This window comes from Lissotriton vulgaris, chromosome 4_1 (genome assembly GCF_964263255.1).
Source record: "Lissotriton vulgaris chromosome 4_1, aLisVul1.2, whole genome shotgun sequence".
Lineage (NCBI taxonomy): Eukaryota > Metazoa > Chordata > Amphibia > Caudata > Salamandridae > Lissotriton > Lissotriton vulgaris.
This window is the reverse complement of record NC_141691.1, coordinates 694,653,730-694,672,971: the sequence shown is the minus strand read 5'-3', so window position 1 is coordinate 694,672,971 and position 19,242 is coordinate 694,653,730. Positions and strand designations below refer to the sequence as shown.

Sequence of the window (19,242 nt, the reverse complement as noted above, 5' to 3'; positions counted from 1 at the left end):
ACAAGAGGCTTTTCCTCTTTCTATGTGTGCTGCAGAATGTAGCACGCATAGGAAAAAGAAAAACAAGGAGAATTAAAGATATTTTTTCCCCGTTGCGCATCCCTTACACTTCCCCTGGGGAGGCGTAAGTTTTGGGCACTGCCTCAGATTTACGATTTCTTGTAAAGCTGAGGCAGTGTCAAAAGGCAAGGGGCCTCATTTATGAAAAGTGACGCATCGCTGCGAGAAAACAGCGATGCGTCACTTTTCATTGCGACCTCCTTGCGACCCCAATGATGCGTCATATTTACAATATGACGCATCATTGCACAAGGAATTACAGATACGTCAATATTTCTGACGTATCTGTAAGCGCAAAAGTGACGCATTGCTGGAATGTGTCACAAAAGTGACACAACTCCAGCAATGCCTCCTTTCACATGGGGAAAGCCCCATGTGAAAGGGCTTGCCCCAGTCTTACGCCTGCTGTGAGGCAGGTGCAAGATTTTGACGCAACAGCGTCCTAAAAGTGACGCAGTGAAATCTCATAGATTTCACTGCGTCACTATTATGAGACTTTTTGCGGGGAAACGCCCCCTCTGCATACATTATACCTGACGCAGGTATAATGTAGCGCAGGGGTTTACAAAGTGACGCATCTGCTTAGATGCGTCACTTTGTAAATAGTGCGCAACAGGAGGCATGTTTTACGCCGCCGATGCGTCACAAAAAGTGACGCACCGGCGGCGTAAAAGTGACGCACGGCCTCATAAATGAGGCCCAAGGGGTGTTGCTGGGGGCAAAAGGCCATGGATGTTGCTGGTAACGCCCCCAGCAACATCCATTGCACGCCCCTTTAACGCAGAACACTGCGTTAAAGGGACTGATATTTATCAGGCAACATTAAGTCAAAAAAGTGGCTTAGTGCTGCGGTATAAATATCACGCAGGTTTCTGCGCCACGGAACGTCACAAAGAGTGATGTTCCGATGGCGCCAGGGGCCTCATAAATGAGGCCCAGAGATTTTACAATGCCTCACTAAACTTGCATATCGATTGTGTAGCCACGCAAAGTACTTGTAGTAATGAAAATCGAAGTAGGAATAAATCGTGTTGATCAAGGTCATTCAGGAAAGCCAGCAGTCCATGCATGCAGGGTCTACATATGTTATGTGTCTTCTCTGATTTAATTTCCGCCCTTCCCCAATTTCTTTATAACCTGATTTAGTTCATTGTTCACCCCAAGGTTATGTCTCAAGAGATATGTAAATATAAATGTACAGGAATTATATAATGCGTGATTTGTTATCTAAAACGGATTTCTGTAAAAGTATTACAAAATGGAATTTGGCCATCAGACTTGGTTGATGAAGTTTAGTTCTGCATTTCAATGCCAAGATAAGGTAGCAACGTGCAAACAAATAAATTATAAATTAACAAGTTAAGAGCTGCTCTTAACTAGAGAAACGTAGTAGTGGTGGCCCACTGGGTGGTGCCATATGTGGTATTTGTGAGCTGCGGAGGTCAAATGCAGCCTACCCCTTTGATGTGTTATGTTTGCATGCCAACAATCTCGTTTTTAGCTCCTTTCCGGCTCCATAAACCCACCAATCATTGCAAGATAAACTTTAAGTTATGTTATGTTAGGCAGCTCAACTTTCTGAACACTTTAAAGTTCATTTATCCACCAAGAAGGTGCTCGGGGTGAAGTTCATGAATTCACCAAGCAGGTGCACTGACACTACCCTCTTGAACTTACCTGAGACCAGTCCACCGATCGATCTAGGTCCTCACGGATCCGACTCCTTCACCTTTAGGGTCCTGCCTATTCACCTGTGGCTGCTCGCACACCACCTCTGTGCCTTCTGCCTCTTGTTCACTCCGCTCTTCACTCTTTTGCTCTTCACTCTTTGCTCTTTAGCTTTGTAACTTTTTGCTTCTTTAACCCTTAGCTTTCTGTGCCTTTCACTCGTTGACTCTTTTGCTCATTTGCTTCCCATTCTTTATTCTTTTGACTCTCAACGATTTGCCCATTTGCCCCTCACCCTTTGCTTTTTCGACTTTCTTTGCTCTTATGCTTTGTGGCTTTTGCTCCTTATTCCCTCAGCTCTTCCGTGCATCTTCATTCTATGACTGGGACACTCCTTGGAGTAGCCACAGGCTTTATAAATATGCGTTAACATAACATAACAAACTTACATCCTTTTAGGAAACCTCAATTTCCACTTGGAAAACCAAAATTAGCCTAGCGCCATCATACTGCTCAAATGGCTAGAAAACCTTGGACTGACTCAAAATATCAACGGACCCACACTCTATGGGTCACACCCTCAACCACCCACCCACATCAGTCTCATAACACAGCTGTCATGCCTTTCACATGGACCGGCCACACCATTGTCCAATTCCAAATCAACATCCCTCATCAAACTAAACCCGTTATCCCCAGACTTGCCAGATGGAGCTGCATCTTGGAAACTAGCTGGTACACACCCTGCGCAGGAACAATCGCAACCCAAAAGACCATCTAAACAACAACTTCAAACAGTTTGACAAATGGATCACAGATTCACTGACTCCCTGGCACCCCACAAACACAACACCCAAAGATGAACCCAAAGCCAGACCAGCTGGTACGCAGAGGAACTCTGCTCAACAAAATAACACTAAAAACAACTGGAAAGAAGATGGAGAATGAACTACAAAGAAACAGACAGGGAGACTTACAAAGCAGCAGGTGGATGCTACCACAAGTAGATCATAGATACCCAAAAGGAGGCCCTAGTAGAGCACATGCACAAAAGCTTCAATAGCTATAAAGACATCTTGGTGATTGTCAGTGTTCACCACACCTGCTTCCACCACTAACATTATAACCTCCTTGCGAAGCCTATGCAATAACCTTTCAGAATGTTTCAGCTTCAAAATCAAAACCATCTACAACTTTGACTCTCAACCTAACCCTGCTACCTCGCTTCCAGCCTACCCACTAACCATCATGTGAACACCCTGATGAACTTAGAATCAACCACCACAGAATAAACAGCCAACATCATGGGGACCATCCATTCCAGGGCACCGATAGGCCCCGGCTTCCATCACATCTACAATAGGGATGCCTCCCCAATCAACAAAGTACTCACCTGCATCCTGAAGATGTCACTCACCACCATGACATTCCCAGAATCCTGGAAACATGAAATGGTCATCACAATGTTAAAGAAACCATCTGCAACCCCACCCAGCTAGAAAACTACTATCCGTTCTCAGACCAGGTCATGGAAGAATCCATTAACAAAAAATTGTTCTAGACACCATGCAATCAGGCTTCTGACCCAATCATAGCACCAAGACAACCCTCCTTGCATTAACAGGCAACATCATGATGATCCTCATCCAAGGAGAAACAGAGGTCCTCATCTTGCTCGACCTCTCAGCAGCTTTCAACATGGTCTCCCACTCCACCCTAATTAGATTAGAAGACTAGATGAAATAGACATCAAAGGACCTACCCTCAACTAAAACTACTCCTTACTGGATCTGCTCCTTACTCACAGAAAGCATACAAAAACTCAGCATGCCACCCTACATGTCAAAAGCCAAGAACCTCATTTGTGGATTCCTCCAAGGATCATCTCTCAGCCCAACAGTATTCACTATCTGACCTCATGCACAACTGCCCATAGAAAACAACACTCAACAAAGAGTGCTGCAGCCATTTCGTGAGAGTAGGAAAGCTCACTAAGGATTAGCATTATAAATGATGGGGACGCTTTGCTGTTTTGTGGGGACGCTTTGCTGTTTTGTTGAGGATCTGCCTGGATTTGCCTGCCATTCTACTTCTTGCGGAACCCGCTCGGCGGGTCCCGCTGCGTGAGGAGTGCTGCCAGCTGCACGTGAAGGGGAATCTGAGGGAAGTACTTTAGCGGGGCTGCGAGCGAGTGCGTGAGCTCCTCTGGGACTGCATCTCCCAGGAGCCCCGCCAGCCCTGAAGACCTACACCTGGGCCTCTCTCCCCGACCCCTCCTACCCTTCCACCGAGCCCTTATCAACTGCTCTCGCCGAGCTGGCGAGTGGGACGTTTTGCTGTTTTGTTGAGGATCTGCCTGGATTTGCCTGCCATTCTACTTCTTGCGGAACCCGCTCCGCGGGTCCCGCTGCGTGAGGAGTGCTGCCAGCTGCACGTGAAGGGGAATCTGAGGGAAGTACTTTAGCGGGGCTGCGAGCGAGTGCGTGAGCTCCTCTGGGACTGCATCTCCCAGGAGCCCCGCCAGCCCTGAAGACCTACACCTGGGCCGCTCTCCCCGACCCCTCCTACCCTTCCACGAGCCCTTATCAACTGCTCTCGCCGAGCTGGCGAGTGGGACGCTTTGCTGTTTTGTTGAGGATCTGCCTGGATTTGCCTGCCATTCTACTTCTTGCGGAACCCGCTCCGCGGGTCCCGCTGCGTGAGGAGTGCTGCCAGCTGCACGTGAAGGGGAATCTGAGGCAAGTACTTTAGCGGGCCTGCGAGCGAGTGCGTGAGCTCCTCTGGGACTGCATCTCCCAGGAGCCCCGCCAGCCCTGAAGACCTACACCTGGGCCGCTCTCCCCGACCCCTCCTACCGTTCCACCGAGCCCTTATCAACTGCTCTCGCCGAGCTGGCGAGTGGGACGCTTTGCTGTTTTGTTGAGGATCTGCCTGGATTTGCCTGCCATTCTACTTCTTGCGGAACCCGCTCCGCGGGTCCCGCTGCGTGAGGAGTGCTGCCAGCTGCACGTGAAGGGGAATCTGAGGGAAGTACTTTAGCGGGGCTGCGAGCGAGTGCGTGAGCTCCTCTGGGACTGCATCTCCCAGGAGCCCCGCCAGCCCTGAAGACCTACACCTGGGCCGCTCTCCCAGACCCCTCCTACCCTTCCACCGAGCCCTTATCAACTGCTCTCGCCGAGCTGGCGAGTGGGACGCTTTGCTGTTTTGTTGAGGATCTGCCTGGATTTGCCTGCCATTCTACTTCTTGCGGAACCCGCTCCGCGGGTCCCGCTGCGTGAGGAGTGCTGCCAGCTGCACGTGAAGGGGAATCTGAGGGAAGTACTTTAGCGGGGCTGCGAGCGAGTGCGTGAGCTCCTCTGGGACTGCATCTCCCAGGAGCCCCGCCAGCCCTGAAGACCTACACCTGGGCCGCTCTCCCCGACCCCTCCTACCCCTTCCACCTATTGTGTTCATACCCCTTATTAAGCTACTAGCATCCCCGCTGCGCGGGAGCGCGCGGGAGCGCCGGGAGAAGCCCGGGACAAGGGCGGGACCGTCTGTGGCCGTCAGTGGCCGAAGGAGGCTGGGCTGGGCCCACTCTCTTGGTCCCTCTTTGCATTACAATCAAGGCAATGCCTTCGCCGCCACCACGGGAAACCCCCTCAAGGGATGGCGCCTCCAGCTCTGGGACTCTGGATAATTACTTTAAACCCACTAAAGGAGAGGCGGACAAGGAAAGCTCGCTTGAGAAACGCAGGGTGGAGCGCAGGCGCTCCATTGAATCTATGAAAACCAGACCTTTGATCGATATCATCCCTTACCCCACCACTCAAGAGGAAGGCACGCCACCCAGTAGTTTAATTAATTCGACACTCGAGGACTTCCCCGTTTTACTAAGGGAAATTCCCGCTACCCCAGGGAAAGCGCCTGGAAATAACACAGAGCCAGCCCCTCCAGAGTTTTCCCATACTCCTGTTAACCTGGTAACCCAAACCCCACCTATGCAAATGGCTAATAAGAGTAAGTCCAAATTAAATGTAGTGGTGGAGTTACATAGGCCCCCACCCAGTAAACGTGCTCGGAAAACAGTGGGGGGGCGGGGGAAATCCAAAATATCACATCTTGACTTTGGCAAGAAACGCACTAACACCGTTCTACCGGGGAAGCCTACGGAGATAGTGCCTACCATTCCACCCCCTAAGCCCCCAAACCCCAGTATAACTGCCACCACCAAAGAATCAGAGGTTATTTCTTCAAACCTAAACCTTCCACTCTCTGCCACGGGGAGCATCGAATTCCTACTCCGCTCCCTTTTGCAGCCTATCACCGACAGCCTAAAAAAAGTCGAGATTAGGCTCACCCTACTAGAAACTTCTCTTACCACTTTGAACACTCTAGTAAGTAAGCAGACAAAGCTAGTGGGAACCCATTCCTCTGCTGGGGATTCTTCCAAAGGAGAAGTTGCAACTAATGCCAATAAAGCCCCCCCCAGAAACCCGCCACCTGCCCCTCCTTTACAACCCCTTATGGCCATCCAACTCCAGGCACGGCACAATAACCAAAGCAATAGACCTACTCACCCATTGGATCTAGCCCCCCATAGCTCTCAAACAGAGTCCTCGGGAATACATCAAGATCAGGCTAACGCCCCCCCACACACGCCCGTTTGCCCAACTCCCAGACCACGGAGGACAGATCTCCCGCTTGAAGCCAATAGACTAATGGTGGTCTTAGCTGGTGCCCCCCACTTAAGATCAGGGGAAAACGAGGATTACCAATCCCTTAAGAAAAAGGTAATCAAATGGCTTAACTGGAACCGACCCTTGCCATCCCATTTTAACAACGAAATCATCATGGTGAGAAGGGTCCCATGGCTAGGGAAGACCAGGAAAACCATAGTGGGGGACTGTATTATGGTAACCTTTAAGGATCCGGGCACGGTTCGACACATTTGTGGAGGAGTGAACTGATCCCTCGATTCTACCATACAGACCCTCCCAGTATCTTTCTTCTTCCCCCCGATTCCCAGGCACCAGGTCCCAATACATGATGACTGGACAAGGGTGGAATACAGACGTAAAGATAAAGGCTTTGTACAACGCCCGCACTTCCAACCGCCGGACACACCCTTTTGCGATTTTAATCGCTTTAATTGTCTGAACGGTTTGGATGGGGTCGACTGACTTACCGTCTGTAAGCCAGGGCCAGGGGTCTCTGGCTCCTGTGGCCTCCTGGAACCACCCACTGTGTCCCCCAGTTCAATTTCTGGCCCACTGAATGATCCAGCTGCTTCAGACCATGGCAGAACCGAATCTTTTCACCTAGCCACTGATGGAGTAGTTGTCGCTGAGGGGACAACTATGGTCCCTTTCCTTGTGGGCAATGGTGCGCCGAGACTCCCGGTGCCACATACATCTTTTGCTGCCCCTGCCACAGGCCCCGCAACTGAAGTGGAGCCTGGACTCACCTCCTCCAACCCTCACGGTATGGCAACTGCCACCTCCGAACATTTGAAGATAATCTCCTGGAACATCGCGGGATTAGCTAATAAATTGGAAGAGCCGGCTTGGGCAAAGTACATAGAGACTGGTGACATATGCATGTTCCAGGAAAGCTGGGCCAGAGAGGACTATGGACATCAAGGCTACTCATCATTTTTCATCCCAGCAAGGTGGGAAGGCAAAGGCCGCCCATCAGGGGGCCTCACGACGTGGGTTGCTGCTCACCTGGGCTGTGTGGCCACACGGCTCCCACTCAACTCTGATGACATCCTTGCAGTCTCATTAATATGGCCAAACAAAGCTAATCTCATGCTGGTCAACATCTATTCCAGGCCGATGGGAATGGCAAAGGAATCACCGACCTTTGATGAACTCTCGAACTTTTTATCTGAACTGTCGACCGATTCATACTATGTGGTGGGTGGGGACTTTAACTCTCACTTTGAGCCACTCCCCGGCCTCCAGGAAGGGTTCTTATCAGAAGAAGAAGCTAGGTGGGCAGTACCATGGGTTGATGCGCCATCTCCGAAAGCTTGGACCCCACTGGCACTGCAAATTACTGCCCTTACGTTAAGGTTTGGACTCAGAGCGTGTAATGGGCGATTTAAATCCGACATACCAAGCAAAAACACTTACAATCGTCGGGGGAGAGAGTCTCATTTGGACTATGTCTTGATCCAATTAGCGAGGTGGTCAACAATACAGGATTTCAGGGTGATAGACAGAATGGACAGTGACCACAATGCCCTCGAGTTAGACCTTGTCCACCCAGCCCCTCAGGCCCTAGTGACCCATGGGGAAGGGAATCACCCCACGCTCCTCCTAGATAACAGTAGGAGAAGAATTAGGTGGGAGCATATGGTCACAAACAAGGATAAACTCCCACTGCTTTATGCAGAGATTACTCCCATCCTGGAAATTGTTGGGACTCTTGACAGTGTGGCAAATATAAAAGACATAAGGAGCAAACTGTTTGATGCCCACGAGGAACTCATAAAAGTTGCGGCACCCCACTTCACTCGTAACTCACGAAAGCCAAGGGAGAGGTGCCAAGGTAAAACTCAATGGTACAATGCAGCCTGTAGACGGGCCAAAACAGAACTCCTTGGGGCAATTAAGGAGGGCACAGGAGGGGAATGCCTTAAGCAATGCAGGCAAGCCTACAAGAAGCTTCTTGCTCAGGCCAAAATAGAATGGGAGGAAAACCAGTGGGAAGAACTCACAAAGGCCCTAGCAATACAAGATCAACGCCTGTTCTGGAGGATTGTGAATGGGGGATCAGGGAGTCTACATTTGGCAGTGGAGCCTAATATAGCTCCGGGAGTGTGGCAGGCCCACTTCCAGTCCCTATATAGCGCTGAGTCCGGAGAACTTCCTGCGCCTATTGACCAGGAGAGGCTGGGTCCTCAGGCGGATCCAATAACACTGAGTGAGGTCACTGTAGCTATTTCAGGTCTGGCTTCGGGGAAGGCGCCTGGACTGGATGGGCTACCGGGAGACCTGTTCAAGCAGGAGCCCACCGTCTGGGCGCCTTACCTCGCTGCTCTTTTTAACGGTATCCTCGGTGGGATGGAAATCCCTAGTACTTGGCTGGGGGCTGAGGTGGTCCCGATTTTCAAAAAGGGATCCCCCCTCCTCCCAGCCAACTACAGACCGATTAGCCTGATAGATGTAGCACAGAAGCTGTTCGGCAGGGTTCTCCTGAATAGGCTGCAGGAATGGATAGAGGAGGTGGGCGCCCTCAGTCCCTATCAGGCAGGATTTAGGAAAGGGGTATCGACTGTGGACCAGGTCTTTAGATTGAATCTGGTCTATTGGAGGACAGCGAGGTTCGAGGGCGGTAGTTTGTACACGATTTTCGTGGACCTACGGGCCGCCTTCGACCTAGTGCCCAGGGGAAAACTTTGGATCATCTTGGCAGGGATGGGCGTACCACCAGATATTTTATTGACCTTGCAGAGGCTGCACCATAATAATTATGCCCAGGTGAGGTGCGGGAGGTCGGGGGAACTGACTGATAGATTCCCCGTTGGCAGAGGGGTAAGACAGGGCTGTGTGCTGGCGCCGACCCTGTTTTGCCTCTTCGTCAACGGGGTAATCGCCCATCTTAACGCCACCGATTACACAGATGCTCCCAAATTAAATGGCAACAGGGTGCCCGCAATAATGTTTGCGGATGACACACTGTTGCTATCTAAAACACCCATGGGCATTCAAAGGATACTCGATGCCTTTGTGGCCTTCTGTCAGGATAGAGGGTTGGAAATCAATGCCACAAAAACCAAATACATGGTATTGAATCCGAGCCCCAAACAGCGCCCGAATCCCCAATTGGGAGCAGTGCGGCTTGAAAGAGTAGCCACGTTTGAATATCTCGGCGTGACGCTCAACGAAACTATGACCTGGGGGCCCCATCAGAGCAGGGCCAACCTTAAATTAATACAAACTACAGGGGGTATCTCCCGGATGGTGACCGGCTCGTCCTACCGCCCACTGGGGGCCCTAATTCAGATATATAAGGCCCAGGCCAGGGGGGCGATCTTGTATGGGGCTGAATTGTGGGGCCACATCCCATGCCGGAACCTGTCTTCCACAGAAAATAGGTTTATAAGACAAATAACCGCACTTCCCCCTAGCACTCCACTCCTTCCTCTGAGGCTTGATGTAGGGCTACGGCCACTTGCCGATGAGATAAGTTTAAGACCCATTGCCTTCTGGCGCAGGCTATGGAGCGGCGATGATCTCGCCGATTATAGGGCGGAACTGGTCGAACTATTAAATCACCCCAAGGCGCTCAGTATTCCCTGGGTCCAAAACATCCAGTCAATTTGCACCGATCTGGGGCTCCCGGAATTGTGGACTGAACCGGCAAATGTAGCACCAAGAATCTCCAAGAGATCCTTGGCGAATCTGTATCATGAACACAAAAGGGCAAGGGCCTTAGCTACCCAGACAGAGGGGTCCCTTTCTTCCATATTCCTGCAAACCAAGGATCTCTACAGATTTGAGAAGGCTTTCGATCCCATATATCCTATACTGACCAGAAAGTTATTTCTCCAGTGGAGATACGGTACATTGCCTTTTCGGTCCTTTTCAAGCACCAGGTCACAAGTCCCTTCCACCAAGCACTGTCCTCTTTGCGATGATAAAGAGGAAAATGACTTGCACGTGGTCTTTTTCTGCCCAGCCTACAAGGCAGCCAGAAAGCATTGGCTGCTTCCCCTGATTAAGAATTTGGGTGGCAGGGAATACACACCTATGTACAGGATTTTAAAATCCGATGTTTCCGGCCCAACCGTTTTTGCACTTTCCAAATTCTTTACGAATGTTTGGTACACGCGTAATTGCCATCTAAAAAATGCTGGGTAGACTTTAGACTTGCTCAATTCTTAATAACTGTTTTTATTGTCTCTGTTGATCTTAAAATCATGTATTGATGTTTTATCAAATTTGACAGAGTTCATATGATTTTATTGTATGTGTATCTTTTATGACCAAATGGTCGAAATAAAGATTGGAAAATGAAATGAAATGATGGTCATTATAAAAGGATGGTCATTATAAATACAGCACCAGTTATGCTGGGATTTGTCAGGGTGAGAGTCGTAGGGTTGGAGAGACATTGTCACTAATCAGCACAGGGAACATTGCATCGGGGGAGGCTAGGTCTAATTCAAAAGTGATCAACCTCCTCTCCTGGAATGTGGCAGGCCTGGAGAAGAAGCTTCTGCTGCCGGAATGGAACAAGTTTGTAGATAAATTTGAGATTTGCATCTTTCAAGAGACTTGGAGTCTAACACCTCTCCACAAAACTGGTTTCTCTTCCTACTTCATCCCGGCAACCAGTTCAGGCAAGGGACGACCCTCGGGGGGGGGGGGGGGGGGTTAGCGGTCTGGTTCAGTATTTCCCTGGACTGGTTAATAACTGTCCACGAGAGTGCACCACTTGACATTTTACACCTGTCAGCTAAAGGAACACCTAATAGTGTTCCACTAGAATTATTTAATGTTTATGCTAGAGGTTCCTCTAGTGCCCAGATATCCCCGACCATAGTAGTCTGGGAATCTCTGCTCGATGGCATTTCACCACATTCTAATATCATAGTAGCAGGGGACCTCAACTGCACGTATGAACCATTGAGTTCAGAAGATCTGTTGAGTGCCTTTGAAGAGGATGCTAAATGGGCTGTCCCACCCCTGAGTCTCCCACCGATTAAAAAGTGGACACAGAGGGCTATACAAATTAATGCCCTCACCTTGGAATTTAACCTGAGGGCTGCTAATGGAAGGAGAAGATCGGACCCAAACGGTGCGAACACCTTTAACAGGATTAGTTCGCCATCCAGAATAGACTACATTCTTCTCGATCTTAGCCTATGGGGAGATCTACAGGACATGGTGGTTAAACCTTCTGTAGATAGTGACCACAATCCTCTCTGCCTTGCGATTAACAATCTCTGGTCCCCGGCCGCTAGACAGGAGCAACCCACCGCTGTATTAACATCTAAAGAGGTAAGCCTCTCTAACTGTAATAGGTGCCTCAAATGGCCGAAAACTTTCCAACAAGCTGATACTCTGCAGCGTATTAAGTATATGCTAGAGCTTAAGAGTGCAGAACTTACCGGGCTATCCAGCGAGGGGCACCCATTTGATTTTCACCGATTCTATCAGGATGCTATTGATCAATTGGGTTATTTTTTTATTGCTAAGGGGAAAGCAGGCCAAAGGCGCGATCAAACAAGACCTAGTAATCCCTGGTATTCTGCAGACTGTAAAGAAAAGAGGGCGACACTAGCCCTGGTGGTGAGAAATAAAGATCCCCCAGCTGTCAGGGTTGAAAGGAAAGAGAACTCCAGGGCACAGATAAAAGCCAGACGCAACTGGGATGAGGAACACTGTCAAGAACTCAATTCCGCCTCCAAACAGAAGGACCCAAAATTATTCTGGGACCTAATTAATAAAGAATCTAGGAAAGGGACAGTTCCAATTCCCAATCACATAACAGAAAATCAATGGTATAAGCATTTTCCGCTCTATACTCGGGCGACAGTTTCCCGATGGCTGCAGCCCCTGTGTCCCCGTCTAATATATCAGGAGACCATTTTCCCTCGAGCTCCTTTGATCTCTTTGAGGTAGAGAAAGCGATATATAGCATTGCCCCTTGGAAGGCTGCGGGACCTGATGGTTTTACCGGGGATCTATTCTTGCATGACCCAAAGCCTTGGACTCACTTTATTTTGATGGTAATTAACCTTGTTGCAGGGGGTCTACCGGTGCCTGACTCCTGGAAAGGAGCTGAGGTCGTCCCAATTTTCAAGAAGGGGGATAGAGAGGACCCTGCCAACTACCGCCCGATCAGCTTGATCGATGGTATGCAAAAGGTGGTTGGCAGGGTCCTTCTTACAAGAATTGGAGCATGGATTGAGGATGACAATGTCTTGATCCATTATCATGCGGGGTTCAGGCAGAGGGTAGGAACTAAGGACCAGGTATTCAGATTTTTTATGGTCTACTGGAAAGTAGTGGTCCTAGGGAAAGGTAGTCTGTACCTGGCCTTTATAGACTTAAAAACCGCATTTGATCTAGTACCCCGAGAAAAACTGTGGCTGACCCTCCACCAACAGGGCATTTGCCCACTGATCCTTAACATGGTTAAACATCTCCATGACGGTAACTATGCTAAAATCAGATGGGGGACACAAGGCCACACAACAGGGGGGTCCGCCATGGTTGTTTGCTGGCCCCCACCCTGTTTTTGCTATTTATTAACGGGGTGGTGGATTATCTTGGGCAGGAACCAGCAGATGCCACAACCCTGGCGGGCGAGAAGACACCAACCCTCCTGTTTGCCGATGATGCTCTTCTGTTATCTAAGTCTTCAGAGGCTCTTGAATAGGTTTGACCTTTCTGTAAAGGTCGTGGGCTGACTATCAACACTGATAAAACCAAACTGATGTCAATTAACCCCTGCAAACGTTTCAGAAATGGCATCACATTGAATGGCTGCCCTCTGGGCTGGGTGGACTCTTTTGACTACCTAGGAATCCGCATCTCTAAGACCATGAGGTGGGGCCCCCATTTAGCCAAAATTCTCCTGATCCATAAGCGGGTTTCGGGGGCAATTGCCAGGGAACAACGCAAGTCTGTGAGTGGGTTAGTAGCCCCGGCCCTAAAAGTTTATGATGGGAAGAGAGACCTCATTTCCCTCCATCCGTCTACCCCTCTAAAACCCCTATTCAATGATATGGGGAAACGTACCATTCATGACATTGCCCGACCCCGCCTCCTGCCCTTCTGGGCTCGCCTAAGGAGGACTCCGGAGCTCTTTAATTATGTGGCCGCCCTTGATGAATTAATACTTGCAGATTCTGGAGGTCGAATCAAATGGCTGGTTGACCTCCGTCATCTTTTATCTGTCTTGGGGTTAAAGGAGGCCTGGGCCACCCAGGTCCCTCCAACAAAGCAAGATCTGAAGAGAGCCTACTGGGACTTGGTGCAGACACAAGAGCTCACGAACCCCAAGATGGGGAAACTGATGGAGGGGGTTCTTTGTCCATAAAATTACTTGTGTCTTGGAACCATATCTTGATTTCATCCAGGTCCCCCGAGATAGGACTCTGTACATCAAACTGAGACTCGGGACCATCCCTGTTAATAGTGTGACAGCACTCTGGAAGGGGCCAAAACCGGCCATCGGCGCCCTGTCCAGGTTGCCGCTACCACAACGAGTCTACTGCCCATCTCCTTTTTGCCTGCCCGGCCTACAGAAGGGCCAGAGCCAAATGGCTTAAACCAGTGTGCAAAATGTTGGATCCTATGACCCATCGCGCAGCCCTCCGCATTTTAAGAACCGACACCTCATCTTCATTGATGATTTGCGGAGTGGCCAAGTTCCTGGGCATAGCCTGGCTGATACGGAGAAAGAGGGTGGAAAAGATGTGCTAGCCCAGATAACCCAAAGGCTTTCTGATTGGGATCTCTCTGACATGCAAGATCCCCTGATTAAACATTTAGTGCACACTAGCCTTATGGTCCTGAAGTGAAAATGCGAGTATCAATTATGGGTTACTTCCCCCTCGCTTTCCCTTCATCCTTCCTATGCAGCATACCCTTAAATGAAATGTTTTTATCTTCCGGTTGTCTGGGTATTTTCCCTTTTTATATTCTTGTTTTTTAACGATGTTAGCTGAGCTGTTAAACTTTTTAATGATCAATATGTGTTTATTTATAGCTCCTGTGTAATCCTATGCTGTACATTTTTTCTCTCTTTTACCATGGCACTGTTTTTATTCTGTAAATGCTTTGATGATATCTTTTATATCGAATAAAGCTAATAATAATAAAAAAAAAAACAGCACTTGTTTTGGTGTGAAGCACATACATTTTCTTCAAAACTGTATTTCATCTATAAAGTTGAGGTCATCACAAAAATTAAAGGGCAAGAAACATTTTAACATTTCAAAGTAAACATATATATTGTTCACCTAAGAACAAACAGTAATAATAAAAGAAAGGTCCATCTGTGCAAATATAAAACAAAATGCCAGAAGAAGAAGTGATGAATACAGAAATGATGTAAACACCAGAATCTTGGTAATCTAATTAAATCATTTCATGCAGCACCACCAGATGGCACAACGAACAAAAACTCATATCATGTACAGTGTTTAGAAGATCTTCACCATTTAAAAAGTCAGAAACGCAAAACATAGGTGCAATATTCAGATTTCAACATTACTTTCAAGCCATGTGGAAAAGACACACTGATGTAAAGCATTAGTTCTGCTTTTAAATCCAGTGATGATGATGTGGATAATTGTTGGACTTGGCCCTTTTTGGCAGGTTCACCCCTGAACTTTTTGCCTTGTTTGTAACCTGGTGTTGGTGATTTTCGGCCTCTGGGCACTTTAACACTGTGGTCCAGTGTAAAGTGCGAGCACTCTCTGTGTACGTGTGGTGAGATTGGTCTGCCCTCCCATAGGAATGCATTGGGGCTAAGTGTGTCCGTGGTAGTTCCTGGTATGAGAGGAGCGGCAGGGTAGAGTTTAGTATGTATGAACTTGTGAGGATAAATGATGCACAATGGTGTGCACAGATTCATGATGACCGGAGGAGAAATGCCACTTTTAGAAGTTGGCATTTCTGTGTGCTATGTGTCTGCCTGCCTGATGTGAATTGCATGTCTGGCTTGTGAGTGACAGGGACTGAGAGGTGTGGGTGGCTCCAGGAGGGTCAGGGTGAGTCAACGCCAGGCTGAATGGGACACCTGGTCTAAGAGTAGTGGGAAGGGTAATCCCCTGACTCTGAATAGGATTGTGCCTTCCCTAGTGAATGCTGGCTCCGCCCCCTCTGGTGTGTCTGATGACGAGGCCCCACCTAACAATAGGGAAGAGGAGCCTGGTAAACAGAGTGCTCCAGAACCAGTTGGAACTGGTTCCCCCAAACCCTGGGCACTGCAGACATAGAGAAATGGTGTATAACTGTAGGGGCTGTGACCCCATGAAGCTGTTCAGTTCTTTCCCGTTCTGTTCTGTGCTGGGGACTTGCTGCTGCTGGGACCCAGGAGGAACCACAATGGGGGCTTGCCTCCCTGCTGGAGGGCCTAGTGTGCTGGCCTTCCTGGGCCCAGCTATACCCCATAGACCTTGGACTGTGCTCTGGACTTTGTGCTGCTTGGCACCTGCATGGACCTGAAGGACTGCTGGGGCAAGGAGAAACCACTGTGGGACCCCGCTGATGTCTCCTGGGGGGTCCCTACATGCTGGCCTGCCTCTGTCCAGCTCTGCTCTGGCGTGAGGGGTGAATTGACTTCCCGTCGGCTGCTCCTGTATGGAGCCCAAGAAGGCCTGGACTGTCTTCCTTCCTGGTTATTTAAAAGGAAGTTTGTGGAGTGCTCAAGGGTGCTCCCTCATCAGTTCTGTAACCTCCGGGCGAAGGGCATGTGAAAAGCGCTATTATTTTAATTGCCATGAGAGGGAGAGTGGGGGCCCAGTGGCATAAGGCTGTGATGCGCTGCAAGGTAATCCCGGCGTGGGGATTCCCCCATGTTGTGAGGAGGAGCGGGAGCCCACCCCATATTTGAATTCATTTTTATTGGTGAGAGCATACTCAGCATTTTGCCGCTTTCTGCCGGAGCCTACCCCGCATTGTGGTGATTTTCGAGTGGGAGCTTACCCTGCACTTTTGCCTGCCGAGAAGGAGGCACTGGGAAGCAACCGCAATGGCCCTGGCCGGAAGTCAGGCCGAGGTTGCCTGGCTGTGGGTGTGGCGGCAAAGAGGAAGCAGGGAGGAGCCTTGCGGGCTCCACATTGTAGTCCTAGGTACCAGGAGGGGGCCCGGGTAAAGTCAGGGAGAACCTGCGCATCAGCCCTGCAGTGGGGACTGTGCCGGTCGAGACACATTGGCAGTCCCTGCCTCGCAGCCTCAGAAGAGTCCTGGTGAGTGGGGTCAGGAAGGAGAGGCCCGTTCGGAGCCCCGAGGGCTTGTGTGCTGGTCAGTGGAGTCCCAACTTTTTCAGCAAGGGGTATGCCCTGGCGGGAGAGACCGAGTGAGGCTTCCCCGCCCTCCCCTTTTGGGAAGCATTGCGAGGGCTGACTAGAGGCCCCAAGAGAGGCCCCGGTGAGTGGGGAACAGCAGTGCCAGGTTTTGCTGAGCGGTCCCCGCAGGGGAGCGGGCCGCTCCAATGTTGGGGGCCATTTCTTTTTCTTGAAAAGTCCCGTAGAAGGAATTGGGGGCAATTTGCTGATATAAACCCCGTATTGGGGCCCCAAAGGCACCGCAGGTGCAAGTGCTAATTTGGTTCACCCAGTTGCCCTGTGAGAGCGCTGGGCAGCTGCAACCTTGGGGGACAGTTCGTGCTAGGTAAAGAATGGGTAAGCGCACCTCAGGCCCCAGCGCAGTGCGCACTTTTCTTTGGCTGCATGGGCAGCAAGAGGGTCAGTGGGAAGGTTCTAGGATTAAGCCCTGACTTGCGGGACATTGGGCATTTGAGCCCTAGAAAAGGCCAGCTGGCCTGGGGGTCAGTTTCTAAGAGGGGCCCTACTGTGATGGTGTATGCCTAATGTGATGTTGATGTGTGATTTGATTTATGCCTAATGTTAGGCCTAATGTGATGCCTAGGACACAGGGCCGGACTGGCTACCGGGCAGTTTGGAATGCTGCTGAGCTGGGGGCTGTTTTTGTTCATGGAGACCTGTGTGTGCTAAACGAAATTCGTTTTGCTTTAATTATTTCACAGCACATCCAGGTCTCCATGAACGAAATCAGCCCCCACCGCAGTGAAATCAGCCCCCAGCTCGGCAGGATTCCAAACTGCCCGGTAGTCAGTTCGGCCCTGCTAGGACATAATGTATTTATGTTTAGGATGTTTAGGTATACTGTGTTTATGCTGGTGAGGCCCATTGCATAATGAGTTTATGCTGATGAAGTTTGGGCCTAATGTGCGTTTATGTCTAAGGCTAATAGAATGATGCTTAGGTCGTTATGGTGCCAGTAGTTACTGGTTGTTATTTGCATTTACTTACCTGCATTTTGATGTTCTGGCCATGGCCGATTAGCCCTGTTCTGTAAATAATCCCCTGTGAATATTTCCTGTGCCAATTGGCACAGTGTAATGTGTGAATATGTTTCTAATGTGTTTATGACAATACAAAGGCTATTTATTTATATAACCTTGCGTGGAGTTTCTTTTGGGGTATGCCTAGTGTGTTGCTGCTGTGAGTGTGTGTTGCGCAAACACTTTACACATTGCCTCTGAGATAAGATTGTCTGCTCGTGCCAAGCTACCAAGGGGGTGAGCAGGGGTTATCCTCAGTGTGTAACTATCTTGCCCTGACTAGAGTGGTGGTTTCTGCCTGGCTTTGGCGCAAGCCTTAGCCAACCAGAAATCCCATTTCTAACAATAATATATTAGTAACATATCCTACGGATCAAACAGACAAATGAAGGAACAATAAGATGCCTAAAAGAAAGATTGGACCCACAAAGGAACGCTGATTTTGAGAGGTACATGTTTAACTTTGGCATATCAAAAACAGGATGAGTCTTCAGATGAAATTGTAACACAATTACGCAATCTGAGAACTAATTTTCACCAACAATGAAGAGACAATAAGATTACAAGTAATATACGGATGTTATTCAGGGTTAAATTGTTGAAGAAAACAGCCAATTTGATGAAAATGCAACTACTATGTGGAACACAGAATTGAGTGGAAGCACGTGCAACAGCATGAAAACAAGAACAAACAGAATTGTAGAGCAAGTGCAACAGATAAAAAAAAACAATAGCAAAAAAAACAGAAATAAATCTAAAAACCGGTCAAGAAAATACATTGGAAACAAAGTTATGTTATAAACATGGGCTATCATTTCGATATCCTGGGGCATGTCCAGCACAAGACAAAAAGGCTGAACATGTGGGAAGTATAATAATTTTGCGTCCGTCTGAAAAGCAAGAGGAACTAAGCCTAGAGGTATTATAACCCATGACATTAGCAATAAATGGGATAGACAACAGGTAAGACAAACGAACGGTCTAGAAATAGAAAAAGACAAGGAAAGATCCCCTGAAGGAAATGCACGGAATGCTTATACATGATAGTAATCGTAAAGAAGAAATACACTTTTTAAATCAGAATAAGATAAATAAAACAGAAGCATTACAACTCCGTGTCGAAGAGCACTTTTGTTAGATTGCAAGGCAACCTGAAACATAGTGTATAGGATATAACAGAGTATACCAAATTTGAAACAGACCTGTGTTTAAGCCATCCAATGTCAAATATTACAATGGTGTGCACATTGTCTCAAGAGGAAATACATGTACTGAAAGGAGAAATACAGGCAGCTTGTTTAATGAGTACATTGACTGCTCGGTAGATGACTAGAGTGAATAGGGCCACTAGAGCTGAAACTCTTCCTGATGGCTTTAATCTTCTCAACAAGAAAATGTTGAACTGTTCACTCTTTGTTTGGGAAGGGGGAGCATTTAACATCAAAGACAGGGAATCAGTTAGGGGGGCCTTTTACATTG

The 19,242-nt window shown here is 48.8% G+C and overlaps 1 protein-coding gene across 1 annotated transcript in view; it reads left to right on the top strand.

Annotated features, from left to right (window-relative positions):
• The window catches only part of ABCA13 (ATP binding cassette subfamily A member 13), a 2,590,787-nt gene that overhangs the window by 1,532,931 nt on the left and 1,038,614 nt on the right, over nt 1-19,242 (top strand). The window lies entirely within an intron of this gene.